This window comes from Lissotriton helveticus, chromosome 8 (assembly GCF_964261635.1).
Source record: "Lissotriton helveticus chromosome 8, aLisHel1.1, whole genome shotgun sequence".
Classification (NCBI taxonomy): Eukaryota; Metazoa; Chordata; class Amphibia; order Caudata; family Salamandridae; genus Lissotriton; species Lissotriton helveticus.
In genome coordinates this window covers 25,725,970-25,749,575 of record NC_136069.1, presented here as the reverse complement: position 1 = coordinate 25,749,575, position 23,606 = coordinate 25,725,970, and positions in this window count along the sequence as shown.

The window sequence follows — 23,606 nt, the reverse complement described above, 5'->3', positions numbered from 1 at the left end:
CCGCGCGGCCGCGTGGTGCCGTGTCCAAGATGGCGGCTGGGCCGGGCAATGGTGCTGACGGTGGCCCGGGCCCTGTCCTGCGGGGAGGGAGCGAGCCCTTCATGTGGCCTGTCCAACATGCGTCCCCCCCAGCTGAAGGCGGGGAGAGTCACCCATCTTCTTGGGGACTTTCCTCGTCGAGGCGGAAAAAGCGGGACAGGCCATCCGCGTTGGCGTGGTCTTGGCCAGGACGATGCTCCACAGTGAAGTCCATCCCCTGCAGGGAGATGGACCATCGCAATAGTTTGGGGTTCTCCCCCCGCATCTGCATGAGCCATTGCAGGGGCCGATGATCTGTCTGTACCCGGAAATGGGTTCCGAAGAGGTACGGCCGGAGCTTCTTGAGGGCCCATACCACTGCAAAGGCCTCTCGCTCAATGGTGCTCCAGCGCTGTTCTCGGGGCAGTAGGCGTCTGCTGATGAAGGCCACGGGTTGGTCCACTCCTTCGGGGTTCAGTTGGGAGAGGACGGCCCCAATACCATGGTCGGAGGCATCGGTCTGCACAATGAACTCGCGGCTGTAGTCGGGGGCCTGGAGCACCAGAGCGGTGCACATGGCGGCCTTCAGCGTCTCGAAGGCCGCGTGACAGTCGGGAGTCCAGTTGACTCGTTTTGGGTTGTTCTTAGACGTGAGTTCCGTGAGGGGCCCCACAATGCTGCCATAGTCCCTCACAAACCGCCGGTAGTATCCGGTGAGCCCCAGGAAGGCTCGGACCTCTGTTTGTGTTTCGGGGGGTTGCCAGGACTGGATGGCAGCTACCTTGAGTTGGAGGGGGGCCACCAGACCGCTCCCCACTTGGTGTCCGAGGTAGGTCACGGACCCCTGGCCGATTTGGCACTTGCTGGCCTTTATGGTGAGGCCGGCCTGTTGGAGGGCCTGCAGGACCGCTCTGTGGTGGTGGAGGTGGTCGGCCCAGTGGCGGCTGTATACCGCGATGTCGTCCAGGTAGGCGGCGCTGAATTCTTCGAGGCCCGCCAATACCTGGTTCACCAGTCTTTGAAAGGTGGCTGGAGCGTTCTTCATGCCGAAGGGCATCACTCTGAAATGGTAGTGTCCGTCCGGGGTGGAGAAAGCGGAACGTTCTTGGGCCCTGGGGGTGAGGCCGATCTGCCAGTAGCCCGCTGTCAGGTCAAAGATGCTTAGGTAGCGGGCTGCCCCCATGCGGTCGACTAGTTCATCTGCTCGGGGGATAGGGTGAGCGTCTGTTAGACGGGGACCGGGAGGGCCGGCCGAGCACAGTGATCGCACAGACAGGTAACTTCCCCCCCACAGATGGACACCACACAAAGATTAGGGTAACACCTTTTATAGGCACTTCGGGTAGTAGTGTGGTACGATACAAGGCGATCAGGACACGATGATCCTCTCAATTCTAGTCTCTAGTAAGGGAAGGGGGTAGCGGGACAGTCTTGGTACCCACGGGTACGGGTGTGTAACGGTGATAGCTCACAATCCTCGAGCTCGGTGTTCGGATGGGTCAGACCGCGGCAGCGCCGGCAGGTCCCGAAGAGGTCGTAGGTGGCAACGGGCCGCGGCAGCGCCAGCAGGTCCCAACGAGGATGAAGGTTACAACGGGTCGCGGCAGCGCCAGCAGGTCCCACGAGGATGGAGGTTACAACGGGCCGCGGCAGCGCCAGCAGGTCCCACGAGGATGCAGGTTGCAACGGGCCGCGGCAGCGCCAGCAGGTCCCAACGAGGATGAAGGTTACAACGGGCCGCGGCAGCGCCAGCAGGTCCCACGAGGATGAAGGTTACAGAGGGCCGCGGCAGCGCCAGCAGGCAGGACGATAGTTCACAAGGCAGGGCTGTGGCAGCGCCAACAGTCCGTCAAGGATGAGTTCGTCGCAGTGTCTCTCGACTCCAGGATACAACTGCCTTCCTGTCCTGGGGCTGCCCCAGTTATAGGTCTGGCGCCCTTTGATGTCCGGACCCTCGCTCTTGGAGGTCGGGAGGTCCGGGATGAGGGAGTCCAGACACCCAGCAGGGGGGCAGAGCCAGCGCCCGAGGAGGCTGGGGGTGCTCGGCACCTGGCGGGGAGAGCCATCGACACTTCGTACTCCCATTGACCTGCCAAGTGGGCCGTTCACCTCCTGGGTGGAGGGTGGTGCCGGGATGTCGGGGCCTGGCCAGGCCCAGGGTTGGGGTCGGGCTGAGGCCGCGCGGCCGCGTGGTGCCGTGTCCAAGATGGCGGCTGGGCCGGGCAATGGTGCTGACGGTGGCCCGGGCCCTGTCCTGCGGGGAGGGAGCGGGCCCTTCATGTGGCCTGTCCAACATGCGTCCCCCCCAGCTGAAGGCGGGGAGAGTCACCCATCTTCTTGGGGACTTTCCTCGTCGAGGCGGAAAAAGCGGGACAGGCCATCCGCGTTGGCGTGGTCTTGGCCAGGGCGATGTTCCACAGTGAAGTCCATCCCCTGCAGGGAGATGGACCATCGCAATAGTTTGGGGTTCTCCCCCCGCATCTGCATGAGCCACTGCAGGGGCCGATGGTCCGTCTGTACCCGGAAATGGGTTCCGAAGAGGTACGGCCGGAGCTTTTTGAGGGCCCATACCACCGCGAAGGCCTCTCGCTCAATGGTGCTCCAGCGCTGTTCTCGGGGCAGTAGGCGTCTGCTGATGAAGGCCACTGGTTGGTCCACTCCCTCGGGGTTCAGTTGGGAGAGGACGGCCCCAATACCCTGGTCGGAGGCATCGGTCTGCACGATGAACTCGCGGCTGTAGTCGGGGGCCTGGAGCACAGGAGCGGTGCACATGGCGGCCTTCAGCGTCTCGAAGGCTGCTTGACATTCGGGAGTCCAGTTGACTCTTTTTGGGTGGTTCTTAGACGTGAGCTCCGTGAGGGGCCCCACAATGCTGCCATAGTCCCTTACAAACCGCCGGTAGTATCCGGTGAGCCCTAGGAAGGCTCGGACCTCGGTTTGTGTCTCGGGGGGTTGCCAGGACTGAATGGCAGCTACCTTGAGTTGGAGGGGGGCCACCAGACCGCTCCCCACTTGGTGTCCGAGGTAGGTCACGGACCCCTGGCCGATTTGACACTTGCTGGCCTTTATGGTGAGGCCGGCCTGTTGGAGGGCCTGCAGGACCTCTCTGAGGTGGTGGAGGTGATCCGTCCAGTGGCGGCTGTATACCGCGATGTCGTCCAGGTAGGCGGCGCTGAATTCTTCGAGGCCTGCCAATACCTGGTTCACCAGTCTTTGAAAAGTGGCTGGAGCGTTCTTCATGCCGAAGGGCATCACTCTGAAATGGTAGTGCCCATCCGGGTTGGAGAAAGCGGAACGTTCTTGGGCTCTGGGGGTGAGGCCGATCTGCCAGTAGCCCGCTGTCAGTTCGAAGATGCTTAGGTAGCGGGCTGCCCCCATGCGGTCGACTAGTTCATCTGCTCGGGGGATAGGGTGAGCGTCGGTTCGGGTGACCGCGTTCAGACCCCGATAGTCAATGCAGAACCGGCGTTCAGGGGTGGTGCCCGGGGCCGCGGCCTTGGGGACCAGGACGACCGGGCTGGCCCAGGGACTGTCCGAAGGTTCGATGACTCCGAGGGCGAGCATCTTGGAGACTTCTTCTTGGATGCATGTACGTACCCGATCCGGTACTCGGTACGCCCGGTGTCGGACAGGAGGACTGTCCCCCGTGTCCACGTCGTGCAGGCACCAGGAGGTGACTCCGGGTGCGAGGGAGAACAGGTTTGCGAACGGCAGCAGGAGGGCCCGGCAATCTTGACGCTGCTCTGGGGTCAGGGCCTCAGAGAGTCGGACCCCGTCCACCGAACCATCTCTTTCCCGGGTCCTCAGTAGGTCAGGGAGGGGCTCGGAGTCTCCTTCTGCGCCACTGTCGGTAGCCATCAGCAGGCTGAGCTCTGAGCGCACGAAGTGGGGTTTGAGTCGGTTGGCGTGGAGGACCCGGAGGGGGTTCCGGGGGGACTCCAGGTCGATGAGATAGGTGACGGGGCTCCTGCGCTCGATCACCTTGAAGGGCCCCGTCCATTTGTCCTGCAAGGCACATGGTTCGATGGGGGACATCACCCATACCTGCTGACCCGGTTCAAACTCGATGGAGGAGGCATGTTGGTCGTACCACTTCTTCATGTCCTCTTGACTGGCCTCCAGATTGGCTTTAGCGATCTCCCTGAATTTCCGGGTCTGATTACGGAGGGTCAGGAGGTATTTGTAGACGTCCGGAGGGGTCTTTAGGGGGGCCATTTCCCATTCCTCCTTCACTAGGCTGAGAGGCCCGCGAACGGGGTGTCCGTACAGGAGTTCGAAGGGGCTGAAGCCGAGGGACTTCTGGGGGACTTCTCGGTAGGCGAAGAGGAGGCACGGTAGTAGCACGTCCCACTGGCGGCGTAGGGGTTCTTCCAGCCCCATGATCATCCCCTTGAGGGTGCGGTTGAACCGCTCGACCAGTCCGTTCCCCTGGGGGTGATAGGGGGTGGTGAATCGGTAAGTGACTCCGCACTGCTGCCAGAGGGATTTCATATACTTTGAAATAAAGTTCGTACCCCGGTCGCTGACGACTTCCCGGGGGAAGCCCACTCGAGAGAAGATCCCCTTCAAGTCTCGACCCACTACTGGGGCTGTTATCGTACGAAGGGGGACCGCCTCAGGATAGCGGGTAGCGTAATCCACCAGGACCAGGATGAAGCGATGTCCCTGTGCTGTTCGGGGGTCCAGGGGCCCCACAATGTCTATTCCCACCCTTTCGAACGGGGTGGTCACCACGGGGAATGGTTGTAGGGGTGCCTTGAGTTTGCGGCCGCTCTTCCCACTGGCCTGGCAGGTCGGGCAGGACCGGCAATGGTTGGATACGTCATTTCTCATTTTGGGCCAAAAAAAGTGAGTCACCAGGCGGTGGTAGGTCTTGTCTTGGCCCAGGTGCCCGGCCAGGGGGACATCATGGGCTAGGTTCAACAGGAAGTCTCTGAAGTGGAGGGGCACCACCAGCACTCGCCCGGCCCCCAGTTCTGCGATTTTCTGTTCGCTGTACAAGAGATCATTGTCCCAATAAACCCAGTGGGCCCCGGTGGTGTCTCCTTGGCTCTGGGCGAGCGCTTGCTGTCGCAATCCCTCGAGGGAGGGGCAGGTCTTTTGCTCCTGCCGGAATTGTTCCTGGGTGGGCCCCCCTTCTTGACGCCACTGAGCCAGGTCGGGAAGCTCGGGGGGCTGTGTGGACCCCTCTGGGGTGGGGTCCGGGTGGTCGGTCTGGAGGAAGTCTTCTTCTGGAGTGATCAAGGGCGGAGGTGCTGCCCATTCTGGTTCTTCTGGTCTAGGGATGGTGCGGGTGGCCATGGACCGGGTGGTTACGCACGCCCAGTCCGGGAGACCCAACATCCCCAGATGCTCTCTTCTTTCCACAGCGGCCCACGGGGAGCTCTCGAGATCGTTCCCCAGGAGGCAGTCTACGGGGGCATCGTCACGGACAGTTACTTTCAGCATGCCGGACACTCCTCCCCATTCGAAGGGGACGCAGGCCATCCGACACAGGCTCTCCGAGTTATCTGCCGATCGGACGGGGCAAAGTACGTTTGGTAGGATTTGTTCTGGGGTCACCAGGTGACAGCGGACGGCCGTCACACTGGCCCCGGTGTCACGCAGGGCCTCGGCCTTGCGCCCATTGATGCTCACCCATTGGCTGTACTTCCGAGTGTTGGCGGGCAGGGGAGTCCGCGGGACCATGTCTCTTCCTCCTAGGCATGCCAGGGTCATGGCGGCGGGTTCCCACTCGAACTGCTCCGACTCATAGGTCTCCGTGTCTTCGGAGACTTGTTCTTCTCCCAGGGTGGCGGCCGCCATCTGGCGGGGCCCGGGGGCCTGGTTCTTCGGGCAGGTTGGGTCACTGGCATAGTGGCCGACTCGCTGGCATCGATGACACGTCACGTTAGCTCGGAACCCCGGGCGCATCGGGGGGTTTCCCCGGCCTGCTGGGGCCGGGGTGGCGTTAGTGGGTGCGGCCGGGGCGGCGTCTCTGCCCCGGCCCGGGCCTCCTCCTCCTCCTCGGGGACGATGGTGACCTTGGTTGGTTCTGTTCTGCTCATTCGGCCCACTCCGGGCCACTCGGGTGCTCTCCCACCGGTCAGCCTCGGTGGCGAGCTGCCGGGGTTCAGTCAATTTACTGTCGAGGAGGTGCTGCCTGAGCTCGACAAAGCAGTTGTTGGAGAGGTGCTCCCACACAATGAGATTGAAGAGTTGTTCGTAAGTGGTTACGTTGTTACCCTTGATCCACCCCTCGAAGGCTCGGCTGAAATAGTTCACGTATTCCAACCACGTCGTACCTGGGATCCGGGTGCAGTTGCGGAACCTCTGGCGGTACATTTCGGGTGTAAGTCCATATCGACTGAGGAGGGCGGCCTTCATATGGTCATAGGACGTCATTTGATGGTCCGGAAGCTGCAGCAGGGCATCACGACCCTCGTTGACGAATCTCCCCCATAGACCGGCTCCCCAGTCACTTCGAGCGACCCGGTGGGCGGTCATGGCAATCTCATAGGCCTTGAACCACTGCTGTATGTCGTCGTTCCGGTGATATTCTCGGACCACATCCTTGGGGATGTGGACCTTCTGCTCGGTAGGACCCGGGGAGTGCGGTTGCTCGGGCACCCCTAGGTTTTTGTTCAGTTTGCGTATTTCTATCTCCGCTAGTTTGCACTCGTGCTCGTATGCCAGTCTTTTTTCTTCGAGGTCTCTCTGTCTCTGTTTTTCCTCTCGCTCTTCTCTGAGCCGTAAGTGTTCTAAGTTTATTTTTTGTTCCGCCAGTTTCAATTCTCCGTCTAATCTGAGTCGTGCCAAGTCTAACTCGTGTAATCTATTTTTTTCCCGCTCTTGGATCTCTTCATGGGAGGGGCCTGTTCTCCGTTCCTCCGTCCGGGTGGTGTTGACTTCCGGGGCTGCGGGGTCCCGGGGGGTTGCGGTATTTGTCTCTGTCCAGGCCTCTAGGGCGTTTTTGAAGTCTTCTTTTGTGCTTAGCCCGGTGGTAGCAATGCCTAAGTCCATGCAAAATTGTTTGAGCTCTCGGTGGTTGTATTCTTCCAGCTTTTCCATCTGGAACTTCTCCGCCGATCCGCTCTCTTTGGTCGTCATTGTGGTTTTAGTCGTAGGGTGAGTTACTGTCTGTACGGTACGCGTCGGTTCGGATCGCGCCGCTAGCCACCAATGTTAGACGGGGACCGGGAGGGCCGGCCGAGCACAGTGATCGCACAGACAGGTAACTTCCCCCCCACAGATGGACACCACACAAAGATTAGGGTAACACCTTTTATAGGCACTTCGGGTAGTAGTGTGGTACAATACAAGGCGATCAGGACACGATGATCCTCTCAATTCTAGTCTCTAGTAAGGGAAGGGGGTAGCGGGACAGTCTTGGTACCCACGGGTACGGGTGTGTAACGGTGATAGCTCACAATCCTCGAGCTCGGTGTTCGGATGGGTCAGACCGCGGCAGCGCCGGCAGGTCCCGAAGAGGTCGTAGGTGGCAACGGGCCGCGGCAGCACCAGCAGGTCCCAACGAGGATGAAGGTTACAACGGGTCGCGGCAGCGCCAGCAGGTCCCACGAGGATGGAGGTTACAACGGGCCGCGGCAGCGCCAGCAGGTCCCACGAGGATGCAGGTTGCAACGGGCCGCGGCAGCGCCAGCAGGTCCCAACGAGGATGAAGGTTACAACGGGCCGCGGCAGCGCCAGCAGGTCCCACGAGGATGAAGGTTACAGAGGGCCGCGGCAGCGCCAGCAGGCAGGACGATAGTTCACAAGGCAGGACTGTGGCAGCGCCAACAGTCCGTCAAGGATGAGTTCGTCGCGGTGTCTCTCGACTCCAGGATACAACTGCCTTCCTGTCCTGGGGCTGCCCCAGTTATAGGTCTGGCGCCCTTTGATGTCCGGACCCTCGCTCTTGGAGGTCGGGAGGTCCGGGATGAGGGAGTCCAGACACCCAGCAGGGGGGCGGAGCCAGTGCCCGAGGAGGCTGGGGGTGCTCGGCACCTGGCGGGGGAGAGCCATCGACACTTCGTACTCCCATTGACCTGCCAAGTGGGCCGTTCACCTCCTGGGTGGAGGGTGGTGCCGGGATGTCGGGGCCTGGCCAGGCCCAGGGTTGGGGTCGGGCTGAGGCCGCGCGGCCGCGTGGTGCCGTGTCCAAGATGGCGGCTGGGCCGGGCAATGGTGCTGACGGTGGCCCGGGCCCTGTCCTGCGGGGAGGGAGCGGGCCCTTCATGTGGCCTGTCCAACAGCGTCGGTTCGGGTGACCGCGTTCAGCCCCCGATAGTCGATGCAGAATCGGAGCTCCGGCGTGGTGCCCGGTGCCGCGGCCTTGGGGACCAGGACGACCGGGCTGGCCCAGGGACTGTCCGAAGGCTCGATGACCCCGAGGGCGAGCATCTTGGAGACTTCTTCTTGGATGCATGTACGTACCCGATCCGGTACTCGGTACGCCCGGTGTCGGACAGGAGGACTGTCCCCCGTGTCCATGTCGTGCAGGCACCAGGAGGTGACTCCGGGTGCGAGGGAGAACAGGTTTGCGAACGGCAGCAGGAGGGCCCGGCAATCTTGACGCTGCTCTGGGGTCAGGGCCTCGGAGAGTCGGACCCCGTCCACCGAGCCATCTCTTTCCCGAGTCCTCAGTAGGTCAGGGAGGGGCTCGGAGTCTCCTTCTGTGCCACTGTCGGTCGCCATCAGCAGGCTGAGTTCTGAGCGCATGAAGTGGGGTTTGAGCCTGTTGGCGTGGAGGACCCGGAGGGGGTTCCGGGGGGACTCCAGGTCGATGAGATAGGTGACGGGACTCCTGCGCTCGATCACCTTGAAGGGCCCCGTCCATTTGTCTTGCAAGGCACACGGTTCGATGGGGGACATCACCCATACCTGCTGACCCGGTTCAAACTCGATGGAGGAGGCATGTTGGTCGTACCACTTCTTCATGTCCTCTTGACTGGCCTCCAGATTGGCTTTAGCGATCTCCCTGAATTTCCGGGTCTGATTGCGGAGGGTCAGGAGGTATTTGTAGACGTCCGGAGGGGTCTTTAGGGGGGCCATCTCCCATTCCTCCTTCACTAGGCTGAGAGGCCCGCGAACGGGGTGTCCGTACAGGAGTTCGAAGGGGCTGAAGCCGAGGGACTTCTGGGGGACTTCTCGGTAGGCGAAGAGGAGGCACGGTAGTAGCACGTCCCACTGGCGGCGTAGGGGTTCTTCCAGCCCCATGATCATCCCCTTGAGGGTGCGGTTGAACCGCTCGACTAGTCCGTTCCCCTGGGGGTGATAGGGGGTGGTGAAGCGGTAAGTGACTCCGCACTGCTGCCAGAGGGATTTCATATACTTTGAAATAAAGTTCGTACCCCTGTCGCTGACGACTTCCCGGGGGAAGCCCACTCGAGAGAAGATCCCCATCAAGGCTCGACCCACTACTGGGGCTGTTATCGTACGAAGGGGGACCGCCTCAGGATATCGGGTAGCGTGGTCCACCAGGACCAGGATGAAGCGATGCCCCTGTGCTGTTCGGGGGTCCAGGGGCCCCACAATGTCTATTCCCACCTTTCCGAACGGGGTGGTCACCACGGGGAATGGTTGTAGGGGTGCCTTGAGTTTGCGGCCGCTCTTCCCGCTGGCCTGGCAGGTCGGGCAGGACCGGCAATGGTTGGAGACGTAATTTCTCATTTTGGGCCAAAAAAAGTGAGTCACCAGGCGGTGGTAGGTCTTGTCTTGGCCCAGGTGCCCGGCCAGGGGTTCATCATGGGCTAGGTTCAACAGGAAGTCTCTGAAGTGGAGGGGCACCACCAGCACTCGCCCGGCCCCCAGTTCTGCGATTTTCTGTTCGCTGTTGTTGGACAGGCCGCATGGTCGGGCTGCCCCCCCTCCCCGCAGTAGGACCTGGACCCTGGCTCTCCCTGCATCCCCAGCCAGAGTCCCTAAACGGCCACCCGAGGTACCCTGCAATCCCTCCACTACAAGACACCAGCCCCGGACCCAGCTGGCCCGGGTCACCATCCACACCACGACATCGAACCGGCCGCCATCTTGGGGCACTGCAGCACGAGGCCGCGTGGCCTCAACTCGACCCTAACCCTGGGCCCGGCCGGCCCCGACATCGGGGCACCAACCTCCCCCCAGGAGGCAGAGTGACCACTTGGCAAATCAATGGGGGAAGGAATCGTCAACGGCTCCCCTCCGCCAGGTGTCGATCACCCCCGGCCGCCCTGGGCGCTGGCTCCACCCCCCTGCTGGGTGTCTGGACTCCCTCATCCCGGACCTCCCGGCCCCCAGGCGCGAGGGTCCGGACATCAAAGGGGACCAGACCTATAACTGGGGCAGTGCCAGACCAGGAAGGCAGTTGTATCCTGGAGTCGAGAGACCCGAGAAGAACTCATCCGTGACTGGCCTGCTGGCGCTGCCGCGGCCCTCTGCCTCGTGAACCCATCTTGGCCTGCTGGCGCTGCCGCGGCCCTCTGCCTCGTGAAACCATCGTCTTGGCCTGCTGGCGCTGCCGCGGCCCTCTGCCTAGTGAAACCATCTTGGCCTGCTGGCGCTGCCGCGGCCCTCTGCCTCGTGAAACCATCGTCTTGGCCTGCTGGCGCTGCCGCGGCCCTCTGCCTAGTGAAACCATCTTGGCCTGCTGGCGCTGCCGCGGCCCTCTGCCTCGTGAAACCATCGACTTGGCCTGCTGGCGCTGCCGCGGCCCTCTGCCTTGTGAGACTACCATCTTGGCCTGCTGGCGCTGCCGCGGCCCGATCCACAGACCCTCCAGCTCGAGGATTGTGAGCTCGCCACTTACCACTACCTGTACCGATCCGGTACCAAGACTGTCCCGCTACCCCCTTTCCCTACAGAGACTAGAAGTGAGAGGACCCCCGGGTCCGAGATATCCTGTATCGCTGATATCCTTGCCTCAAGAACCTTATATAAAGCATTGAACTCGACTTGGTGTGGTGCCTGTTTGTGGGGAAGGAGGTAACTTGTCTGTACGATCACCGGAGACGGTCCCCCTCGGGGATCTCTCCCTCAGTATCCGGCCGACCCTCAGGGTCCCCGTCTAACATTGGTGGCCAGCGACGGGATCCGAACCTACGCATAATCGTACAGAAAGTCACCCGACCCACGACACACGACCACCATGACAACAGAGAGCGGAACAACGGAGAAATTCCAGATGGAAAAATTGGAAGACTACAACCACCGAGAACTGAAGCAATATTGCATGGAACTTGGTCTCCCAACCACGGGTCTGAGTACGAAGGAAGACTTCAAACGAGCCCTAGAAGCCTGGGCGGAAACGGGTACGGCCGTACCCCGAACACAAACGACCGAAACGAGCCCCGCACCAACTAAAGAAAGAGCGGGTCTCTCCCTGGAAGAGATCCGAGAAAGAGAAAAAACCAGACTCCACGAATTAGAACTAGCCCGACTTCGCTTGGATGGAGAACTCAAGCTGGCCGAACAAAAAATAACCCTGGAACACTTACGGCTCAAGGAAGAGCGAGAAGACAAGCAAAGACAGAGAGAGCTAGAGGAAAAGAAACTAGAGTACGAACATGAGCGCGATCTCAAAGCACTGGAGATCCAGAAACAGAATAAAGACCTCGGGCTCCCCGAACGACCGACCCCGTCTGCCTCGACCGAACCCAAGGTTCACATCCCCAAAGATGTCATCCGGGAATACCACAAGAACGATGATATACAGCAGTGGTTTAAAGCCTATGAGGTGGCAATGACCTCCCACCGGATTCCCCGAAGCGATTGGGGAGCCGGATTATGGGGGAGGTTTGTCAACGAAGGGCGGGACGCCCTGCTGCAACTCCCGGACCAGCTGATGACCTCCTACGACCACATGAAGGCCGCCCTCCTCACTCGATACGGGCTCACACCTGAGATGTACCGCCAACGGTTCCGCGACTGCAAACGGATTCAGGGTACAACTTGGGTGGAGTACGTGAACTTTTTTAGCCGAGCCTTCGAGGGGTGGATCAAGGGCAACAAAGTAACCACCTACGAACAACTCTTTGACCTTATCGTATGGGAACACCTGTCGAACAACTGCTTCGTGGAGCTCCGGCAACACCTCCTGGACAGTAAGCTAACCGACCCTCGACAACTCGCCGCCGAAGCCGACCGGTGGGAAAGCACCCGAGTTGGCCGGAACGCACCCAGCGAATTATCCAGACCGTATCGCCCCCGAGGGGGAGGAGGGAGTCAGGGTCGGGGGAGAGACCCCGGCCCCTCGTCACCCCCCAGAAACCCCTCGACCCCGGTTGGCCGAGGAAGCCCTGCCGTCCGGGCCGGTTTCCGGGCCAACATTACGTGCCACAGGTGCCAGCGACCCGGCCACTACGCCAGTGATCCCAACTGCCCAAAGAATCCGAACACTACCCCCCGCCAAGTTGCAGCGGCGGCCCTAGGGGAAGAACTAATCCCGGAAGACCAAGAAGAGTACGAGGCCGATCCCTCTGAATGGGCGCCCGCCGCCATGGCACTGGTCTGCTTAGGGGAGAGAGACATGATTCCGCGGGCCCCCCTTCCCGCCAACACCCAGAAGTACGGTCAATGGGTCAACATTAATGGCCGCCGGGCGGAAGCCCTCCGCGACACCGGGGCCAGTGTAACGGCGGTCCGACGCCACCTCGTCACTCCCGACCAAATCTTGCCGAACATTCTTTGCCCTGTCCGATCAGCCGACAACTCCGAAAGCCTATGCCACATGGCCAGCGTCCCCTTCGAGTGGGGAGGAGTAACAGGGATGTTAAAAGTAACTGTCCGCGATGATGCCCCCGTGGACTGCCTCCTAGGAAACGACCTTGAAAGCTCTCCATGGGCAGCTGTCGAACGGAGGGAGCACCTGGGGATGCTTGGCCTCCCCGAATGGGTCTGCGTCACGACCCGGTCCATGACCGCCCGCGCGGTCCCCAGCCCAGAAGAGCCCGAGTGGCCAGAACCTCCTCCCGCGCTCATCCCAGAGGAGGCCGCCCCAGGAGCCAGTCCATTGACCCAAACCGAAGAAGGATCCGACCAGCTTCGGGACGTCCCTGACCTGGCACAATGGCGGCAGGAGGGAGGCCCCACGCAGGAACAATTCCGGGCCGAACAGAAAACCTGTCCCTCTCTCGAAGGACTCCGGCAGCAAGCCCTGGCCCAGAGCACCGGGGATACCTCGGGGGCCCACTGGATCTACTGGGACCAAGACCTGCTCTACAGCGAGCAGAAAGTGGCGGAGCTAGGGGCCAGTCGGGTGCTGGTGGTGCCCCTTCGCTTCCGAGACTTCCTCCTGAACTTAGCCCACGATGTCCCCCTTGCCGGACACCTGGGGCAGGATAAAACCTACGACCGCCTGGTGACCCATTTTTTCTGGCCCCACATGCGAAAGGATGTCACCAACCACTGCAAGGCCTGCCCCACCTGCCAGGCCAGCGGAAAAAGTGGCCGAAAAATCAAAGCACCATTGCAACCCTTTCCTGTCGTCACCACCCCGTTTGAACGAGTGGGAATAGACATTGTGGGGCCCCTCGACCCTCGAACAGCCCAAGGACACCGGTTCATCCTGGTCCTCGTAGACCACGCCACTCGCTATCCCGAGGCCATCCCTCTTCGGACGGTGACGGCCCCCGTGGTGGGCCGGGCCCTGATGGGGATCTTCTCCCGGGTGGGGTTCCCCCGGGAGGTCGTCAGTGACAGGGGCACGAACTTTATCTCCAGATATATGAAGTCTCTTTGGCAACAATGCGGGGTCACCTACAAATTCACGACCCCCTATCACCCGCAAGGAAACGGACTGGTCGAGAGGTTCAACCGCACCCTCAAGGGGATGATTATGGGCCTAGAAGAACCCCTTCGACGCCAGTGGGACGTGCTACTTCCCTGCCTCCTGTTTGCCTATCGGGAGGTCCCGCAGAAGTCCCTCGGGTTCAGCCCATTTGAACTCCTGTACGGGCACCCCGTCCGGGGCCCCCTCAGCCTAGTCAAGGAAGGTTGGGAGCAGCCTCCCCAGAAAACTCCCCCGGACATCTACAGGTACCTCCTGGCTCTCCGCAACCAGACCCGGCAGTTCCGAGACACCGCCAAAGCCAATCTCGAGGCCAGTCAGGAGGACATGAAGAGGTGGTACGATCAGCACGCGTCCTCCATTGAGTTCGAACCGGGACAACAGGTCTGGGTGATGTCCCCGGTTGAACCCTGTGCACTCCAAGACCGATGGTCCGGGCCCTTCAAGGTAATCGAACGCAAAGGGCCCGTCACCTATTTAATCGACATGGAGACTGCCCGGAACCCCCTACGGGTCCTCCATGCCAACAGGCTAAAACCCCATTTTGTGCGATCCGAGCTCAGCCTCCTGATGGCTACCGATAATGGGACAGAAGAAGACTCCGAACCCCTTCCGGACTTACTGAGGGCCTTCGAGCAGGATGGCTCAGTGGAAGGGGTCCAGCTCTCCGAGGCCCTGTCCCCGGAGCAACGCCAAGACTGCCAAACGCTCCTGAGGCGGTTCGCCTCCCTGTTCTCCCTCACCCCCGGAGTCACCCCCTGGTGCCTCCACGATGTGGACACCGGGGACAGCCCTCCTATCCGACACCGGGCATACCGCGTACCAGACCGGGTACGAGCCTGCATCCAGACCGAGGTGTCCAAAATGCTGACCCTGGGAGTGATCGAACCCTCAGACAGCCCCTGGGCAAGCCCAGTCGTCCTGGTTCCCAAGGCGGCCGCCCCGGGCGTTGCCCCTGAGCTCCGGTTCTGCGTGGACTATCGGGGGCTGAATGCAGTTACCAGGACCGACGCTCATCCCATCCCCCGGGCCGACGAGCTAATTGACCGGATGGGGGCCGCCCGCTACCTGAGCATCTTCGACCTAACAGCGGGCTACTGGCAGATCGGCCTCACCCCTCGGGCCCAAGAACGATCCGCCTTCTCTACCCCAGACGGGCACTACCACTTTAAAGTCATGCCCTTCGGCATGAAAAACGCCCCGGCCACGTTCCAACGGCTGGTAAACCAGGTACTGGCGGGCCTGGAAGACTTCAGCGCCGCCTACCTGGACGACATTGCTGTGTACAGCCACCAGTGGACCGACCACCTCCGCCACCTGCGGGAGGTTCTACACGCCCTCCAGCAAGCCGGGCTCACCATCAAGGCCAGCAAGTGCCAGGTTGGCCAAGGGTCCGTGACCTACCTGGGACACCAAGTGGGAAGCGGGCTAGTGGCTCCTCTCCAACTCAAGATTGCTGCCATCCAGGCCTGGCAACCCCCTACGACCCAAACGGAGGTCCGGGCCTTCCTGGGGCTCACCGGATACTACCGGCGGTTCGTGAAGGACTATGGCAGCATCGTGGGGCCCCTCACAGAGCTCACCTCCAAAAAGGGCCCCAAAACCGTCAACTGGACCCTGGACTGCCAATCGGCCTTCGAGAAACTAAAGACCGCCATGTGCACGGCCCCCGTGCTCCAGGCTCCCGACTACAGCCGGGAATTCATTGTGCAGACGGACGCCTCCGATCATGGTGTGGGGGCCGTCCTCTCCCAACTCAACGCCGAAGGGGTCGACCATCCGGTGGTCTTCATCAGCAGACGCCTCTTGCCCCGAGAACAGCGCTGGAGCACCATTGAGAGAGAGGCCTTCGCCGTAGTCTGGGCACTCAAGAAGCTCCGGCCATACCTCTTCGGCACCCACTTCCGGGTGCAAACAGACCACCGACCCCTGCAATGGCTGATGCAAATGCGGGGGGAAAACCCGAAGCTGTTGCGCTGGTCCATCTCCCTGCAGGGGATGGACTTCACGGTGGAACATCGTCCAGGCCAGGACCACGCCAACGCCGACGGCCTGTCACGCTTTTTCCGCCTCAGCGAGGAGAGTCCCCAGGAAGATGGCTGACTCTCCCCGCCTTCAGCTGGGGGGGACGCATGTTGGACAGGCCGCATGGTCGGACTGCCCCCCCTCCCCGCAGTAGGACCTGGACCCTGGCTCTCCCTGCATCCCCAGCCAGAGTCCCTAAACGACCACCCGAGGTACCCTGCAATCCCTCCACTACAAGACACCAGCCCCGGACCCAGCTGGCCCGGGTCACCATCCACACCACGACATCGAACCGGCCGCCATCTTGGGGCACTGCAGCACGAGGCCGCGTGGCCTCAACTCGACCCTAACCCTGGGCCCGGCCGGCCCCGACATCGGGGCACCAACCTCCCCCCAGGAGGCAGAGTGACCACTTGGCAAATCAATGGGGGAAGGAATCGTCAACGGCTCCCCTCCGCCAGGTGTCGATCACCCCCGGCCGCCCTGGGCGCTGGCTCCACCCCCCTGCTGGGTGTCTGGACTCCCTCATCCCGGACCTCCCGGCCCCCAGGCGCGAGGGTCCGGACATCAAAGGGGACCAGACCTATAACTGGGGCAGTGCCAGACCAGGAAGGCAGTTGTATCCTGGAGTCGAGAGACCCGAGAAGAACTCATCCGTGACTGGCCTGCTGGCGCTGCCGCGGCCCTCTGCCTCGTGAACCCATCTTGGCCTGCTGGCGCTGCCGCGGCCCTCTGCCTCGTGAAACCATCGTCTTGGCCTGCTGGCGCTGCCGCGGCCCTCTGCCTAGTGAAACCATCTTGGCCTGCTGGCGCTGCCGCGGCCCTCTGCCTCGTGAAACCATCGTCTTGGCCTGCTGGCGCTGCCGCGGCCCTCTGCCTAGTGAAACCATCTTGGCCTGCTGGCGCTGCCGCGGCCCTCTGCCTCGTGAAACCATCGACTTGGCCTGCTGGCGCTGCCGCGGCCCTCTGCCTTGTGAGACTACCATCTTGGCCTGCTGGCGCTGCCGCGGCCCGATCCACAGACCCTCCAGCTCGAGGATTGTGAGCTCGCCACTTACCACTACCTGTACCGATCCGGTACCAAGACTGTCCCGCTACCCCCTTTCCCTACAGAGACTAGAAGTGAGAGGACCCCCGGGTCCGAGATATCCTGTATCGCTGATATCCTTGCCTCAAGAACCTTATATAAAGCATTGAACTCGACTTGGTGTGGTGCCTGTTTGTGGGGAAGGAGGTAACTTGTCTGTACGATCACCGGAGACGGTCCCCCTCGGGGATCTCTCCCTCAGTATCCGGCCGACCCTCAGGGTCCCCGTCTAACAGCTGTACAAGAGATCATTGTCCCAATAAACCCAGTGGGCCCCAGTGGTGTCTCCTTGGCTCTGGGTGAGCGCTTGCTGTCGCAATCCCTCGAGGGAGGGGCAGGTCTTTTGCTCCTGCCGGAATTGTTCCTGGGTGGGCCCCCCTTCTTGACGCCACTGAGCCAGGTCGGGAAGCTCGGGGGGCTGTGGGGACCCCTCTGGGGCGGGGTCCGGGTGGTCGGTCTGGAGGAAGTCTTCTTCTGGAGTGATCGAGGGCGGAGGTGCTGCCCATTCTGGTTCTTCTGGTCTAGGGATGGTGCGGGTGGCCATGGACCGGGTGGTTACGCACGCCCAGTCCGGGAGACCCAACATCCCCAGATGCTCTCTTCTTTCCACAGCGGCCCACGGGGAGCTCTCGAGATCGTTCCCCAGGAGGCAGTCTACGGGGGCATCGTCACGGACAGTTACTTTCAGCATGCCGGACACTCCTCCCCATTCGAAGGGGACGCAGGCCATCCGACACAGGCTCTCCGAGTTATCTGCCGATCGGACGGGGCAAAGTACGTTTGGTAGGATTTGTTCTGGGGTCACCAGGTGACAGCGGACGGCCGTCACACTGGCCCCGGTGTCACGCAGGGCCTCGGCCTTGCGCCCATTGATGCTCACCCATTGGCTGTACTTCCGAGTGTTGGCGGGCAGGGGAGTCCGCGGGACCATGTCTCTTCCTCCTAGGCATGCCAGGGTCATGGCGGCGGGTTCCCACTCGAACTGCTCCGACTCATAGGTCTCCGTGTCTTCGGAGACTTGTTCTTCTCCCAGGGCGGCGGCCGCCATCTGGCGGGGCCCGGGGACCTGGTTCTTCGGGCAGGTCGGGTCACTGGCATAGTGGCCGACTCGCTGGCATCGATGACACGTCACGTTAGCTCGGAACCCCGGGCGCATCGGGGGGTTTCCCCGGCCTGCTGGGGCCGGGGTGGCGTTAGTGGGTGCGGCCGGGACGGCGTCTCTGCCCCGGCCCGGGCCTCCTCCTCCTCCTCGGGGACGATGATGACCTTGGTTGGTTCTGTTCTGCTCATTCGGCCCACTCCGGGCCACTCGGGTGCTCTCCCACCGGTCAGCCTCGGTGGCGAGCTGCCGGGGTTCAGTCAATTTACTGTCGAGGAGGTGCTGCCTGAGCTCGACGAAGCAGTTGTTGGAGAGGTGCTCCCACACAATGAGATTGAAGAGTTGTTCGTAAGTGGTTACGTTGTTACCCTTGATCCACCCCTCGAAGGCTCGGCTGAAATAGTTCACGTATTCCAACCACGTCGTACCTGGGATCCGGGTGCAGTTGCGGAACCTCTGGCGGTACATTTCGGGTGTAAGTCCATATCGACTGAGGAGGGCGGCCTTCATGTGGTCATAGGACGTCATTTGATGGTCCGGAAGCTGCAGCAGGGCATCACGACCCTCGTTGACGAATCTCCCCCATAGACCGGCTCCCCAGTCACTTCGAGCGACCCGGTGGGCGGTCATGGCAATCTCATAGGCCTTGAACCACTGCTGTATGTCGTCGTTCCGGTGATATTCTCGGACCACATCCTTGGGGATGTGGACCTTCTGCTCGGTAGGACCCGGGGAGTGCGGTTGCTCGGGCACCCCTAGGTTTTTGTTCAGTTTGCGTATTTCTATCTCCGCTAGTTTGCACTCGTGCTCGTATGCCAGTCTTTTTTCTTCGAGGTCTCTCTGTCTCTGTTTTTCCTCTCGCTCTTCTCTGAGCCGTAAGTGTTCTAAGTTTATTTTTTGTTCCGCCAGTTTCAATTCTCCGTCTAATCTGAGTCGTGCCAAGTCTAACTCGTGTAATCTATTTTTTTCCCGCTCTTGGATCTCTTCACGGGACGGGCCTGTTCTCCGTTCCTCCGTCCGGGTGGTGTTGACTTCCGGGGCTGCGGGGTCCCGGGGGGTTGCGGTATTTGTCTCTGTCCAGGCCTCTAGGGCGTTTTTGAAGTCTTCTTTTGTGCTTAGCCCGGTGGTAGCAATGCCTAAGTCCATGCAAAATTGTTTGAGCTCTCGGTGGTTGTATTCCTCCAGCTTTTCCATCTGGAACTTCTCCGCCGATCCGCTCTCTTTGGTCGTCATTGTGGTTTTAGTCGTAGGGTGAGTTACTGTCTGTACGGTACGCGTTGGTTCGGATCCCGCCGCTGCCACCAATGTTAGACGGGGACCTGGAGGGTCGGCCGAGCACAGTGATCGCACAGACAGGTAACTTCCCCCCCACAGATGGACACCACACAAAGATCAGGGTAACACCTTTTATAGGCACTTCTGGTAGTAGAGGGGTACGATACAAGGCGATCAGGACACGATGATCCTCTCAATTCTAGTCTCTAGTAAGGGAAGGGGGTAGCGGGACAGTCTTGGTACCCACGGGTACGGAGGTGTAACGGTGATAGCTCACAATCCTCGAGCTCGGTGTTCGGATGGGTCAGACCGCGCCAGCGCCGGCAGGTCCCGAAGGGGTCGTAGGTGGCAACGGGCCGCGGCAGCGCCAGCAGGTCCCAACGAGGATGAAGGTTACAACGGGCCGCGGCAGCGCCAGCAGGTCCCACGAGAATGCAGGTTGCAACGGGCCGCGGCAGCGCCAGCAGGTCCCACGAGGATGGAGGTTACTACGGGCCGCGGCAGCGCCAGCAGGTCCCAACGAGGATGAAGGTTGCAGAGGGCCGCGGCAGCGCCAGCAGGTCCCACGAGGATGAAGGTTGCAGAGGGCCGCGGCAGCGCCAGCAGGCAGGACAGTAGTTCACAAGGCAGGGCTGTGGCAGCGCCAGCAGTCCGTCAAGGATGAGTTCTTCTCGGTGTCTCTCGACTCCAGGATACAACTGCCTTCCTGTCCTGGGGCGGCCTCAGTTATAGGTCTGGCGCCCTTTGATGTCCGGACCCTCGCTCTTGGAGGTCGGGAGGTCTGGGATGAGGGAGTCCAGACACCCAGCAGGGGGGTGGAGCCAGCGCCCGAGGAGGCTGGGGGTGCTCGGCACCTGGCGGGGGAGAGCCGTCGACACTTCTTACTCCCATTGACCTGCCAAGTGGTCCGTTCACCTCCTGGGTGGAGGGTGGTGCCGGGATGTCGGGGCCTGGCCAGGCCCAGGGTTGGGGTCGGGCTGAGGCCGCGCGGCCACGTGGTGCCGTGTCCAAGATGGCGGCTGGGCCGGGCGATGGTGCTGACGGTGGCCCGGGCCCTGTCCTGCGGGGAGGGAGCGAGCCCTTCATGTGGCCTGTCCAACATGAGTGCAGAGTGGAGAGTGCATAGGGAGTGCAGAGTGCATAGGGAGTGCAGAGTGGAGAGTGCATAGGGAGTGCAGAGTGCATAGGGAGTGCAGAGTGCATAGGGAGTGCAGAGTGGATAGGGAGTTGTTGGACAGGCCGCATGGTCGGGCTGTCCCCCTTCCCCGCAACAGGACCCGGACCCTGGCTCTCCCTGAATCCCCAACCAGAGTCCCCGGCGACCACCCGAAGTAACCTGCAATCCCTCCACCACAAGACACCAGCTCCGGACCCAGCTGGCCCGGGTCATCATCCGCACCCCGGCCTCGGCCCAGCCGCCATTTTGGGGTACTACAGCACGAGGCCGCGTGGCCTCAACTCGACCCTAACTCTGGGCCCGGCCGGCCCCGACATCGAGGCATCAACCTCCTCCCAGGAGGCAGAGTGACCACTTGGCGAGTCAATGGGAGAAGGAATCGTCAACGGCTCTCCTCCGCCAGGTGTCGATCACCCCAGGCCGCCCTGGGCGCTGGCTCCACCCCCCTGCTGGGTGTCTGGACTCCCTCATCCCGGACCTCCCGGCCCCCAGGCGCGAGGGTCCGGACATCAAAGGGGACCAGACCTATAACTGGGGCAGGGCCAGACCAGGAAGGCAGTTGTATCCTGGAGTCGAGAGACCCGAGAAGAACTCATCCGCGACTGGCCTGCTGGCGCTGCCGCGGCCCTCTGCCTCGTGAAACCATCGTCTTGGCCTGCTGGCGCTGCCGCGGCCCTCTGCCTCGTGAAACCATCGTCTTGGCCTGCTGGCGCTGCCGCGGCCCTCTGCCTCGTGAAACCATCGTCTTGGCCTGCTGGCGCTGCCGCGGCCCTCTGCCTCGTGAAACCATCGTCTTGGCCTGCTGGCGCTGCCGCGGCCCTCTGCCTCGTGAAACCATCGTCTTGGCCTGCTGGCGCTGCCGCGGCCCGACTTGCAGACTCGCCAGCTCGAGGATTGTGAGCTCACCTCTTGCCACCTCCTGTACCGACCCGGTACCAAGACTGTCCCGCTACCCCCTTTTCCCTACAGAGACTAGAAGTGAGAGGACCCTCGGGTCCGAGATATCCTGTATCACCAATATCCGTGCCCTACAAACCTTATATAAAAGTATTGAACTCAACCTGGTGTGGTGGCTGTTTGTGGGGAGGGAGGTGACATATCTGTACAATCGCCGGAGGTGGTCCTCATCGGGGACCTCTCCCTCAGTAGACGGCCGACCCTCAGGGTCCCCGTCTAACAGGAGTGCAGAGTGGAGAGTGCATAGGGAGTGCAGAGTGCAGAGTGGATAGGGAGTGCAGAGTGGATAGGGAGTGCAGAGTGGATAGGGAGTGCAGAGTGGATAGGGAGTGCAGAGTGGATAGGGAGTGCAGAGTGGATAGGGAGTGCAGAGTGGATAGGGAGTGCAGAGTGCATAGGGAGTGGAGAGTGCATAGGGAGTGCAGAGTGCATAGGGAGTGCAGAGTGGAGAGTGCATAGGGAGTGCAGAGTGGATAGAGAGTGGAGAGTGCATCCCCTCTACTTCTCTTCTATGGACACTTGTACTTCTTCTACTTCTCCACCAGCACAGTGTGTGTTTCCACTCGCCCGTGGCACTGGAGACTGAAGCACATCCTTCTTAGGGTGACAACCGTCTAGCTGGTCATTATGGACACTCTTTCCAGTTCTGTACTTTTATGTGATCACACTATGCATTATGGGGGGTGTAGTGTTGTTTTGATTCCATTAGAACACAGCTGAAAACAATGATTTGTAGATAAAAACTCTAGTCCCACTAAATCTTGGAAGTGCTTATTCACACACACACATGCATGCACGCACATATGCAAACACACTCTCTCTCCCTCAACAGGTGCACTACCTCCTCACAAGCACGGACAGCAAGCGTCGCCTTAATGTGCCACCCCAGCACGGTTTAACCCCCTCAGCTGTCAATTGGCCGTCTGTCACGTGACATCTGCAGACCAGACTCTGAATTTCTTCAGTGAAATCCAGTAGGGTACAATAGGTCTTACATTTGCAAGAGATTAAGCTGTTGGCAATGTAAATGACAATGCCATTTATTTATCTGTTTTCAAAACCAACACATAAATAAAAATGTTGTCATTTACAATGCCAATAGCTCTAACTTTGGCAAAGGCGAAACCGTTGCATTGTAAATGCTTGTTTAATAATGAGAACCAGCTCCAACAGTGTGTTGAGGGAGAGCGCACAATTCCATTCCTAATTACATTCTGGGCAGTCGTGCTTTGAAAACAGCATTTAACACACATTTACTGAGGTAGCAGCGCGCACACTGGCCTGGGGGGGCACCCCCGGGGGGGGGCAGATGCATGGCCCCTCCCCGGGCACCAGTAGTTCTGTCCGTCTGCCAGCTCGGGAGGCATCTGATCTGAGGGTATTAATAACTGCTCGTGCCTGACCCCTGCCCGGCGCGGGAGCGCGCAGAGCACAGGACCCTGCACCGCAGGCCCCGGGCCCAATAGGAAGTGTTGAAAAAGGGGCAAAGCGTGTCCTCCGGCTGTGCAACCGAGCTGTGCTGCACCAGCAGCGAGGGGTCGTTTAGGAGGCTGTGTAAAGGTCATGAAGATGTGAGCCTCAGGACTGGTCCCTACAAACGCCCAGCCATGCTTCGACCTTGACATGCATTTCAACATGCTGCTTCGACCTTGACATGCATTTCAACATGCTTCGACCTTGACATGCATTTCAACATGCTGCTTCGACCTTGACATGCATTTCAACATGCTTCGACCTTGACATGCATTTCAACGTGCTGCTTCGACCTTGACATGCATTTCAACGTGCTGCTTCGACCTTGACATGCATTTCAACATGCTGCTTCGACCTTGACATGCATTTCAACATGCTTCGACCTTGACATGCATTTCAACATGCTTCGACCTTGACATGCATTTCAACATGCTTCGACCTTGACATGCATTTCAACATGCTTCGACCTTGACATGCATTTCAACATGCTGCTTCGACCTTGACATGCATTTCAACATGCTTCGACCTTGACATGCATTTCAACATGCTTCAACCTTGACATGCATTTCAACATTTTTCGACCTTGACATGCATTTCAACATGCTTCGACCTTGACATGCATTTCAACATGCTTCGACCTTGACATGCATTTCAACATGCTTCAACCTTGACATGCATTTCAACATTTTTCGACCTTGACATGCATTTCAACATGCTTCGACCTTGACATGCATTTCAACATGCTTCAACT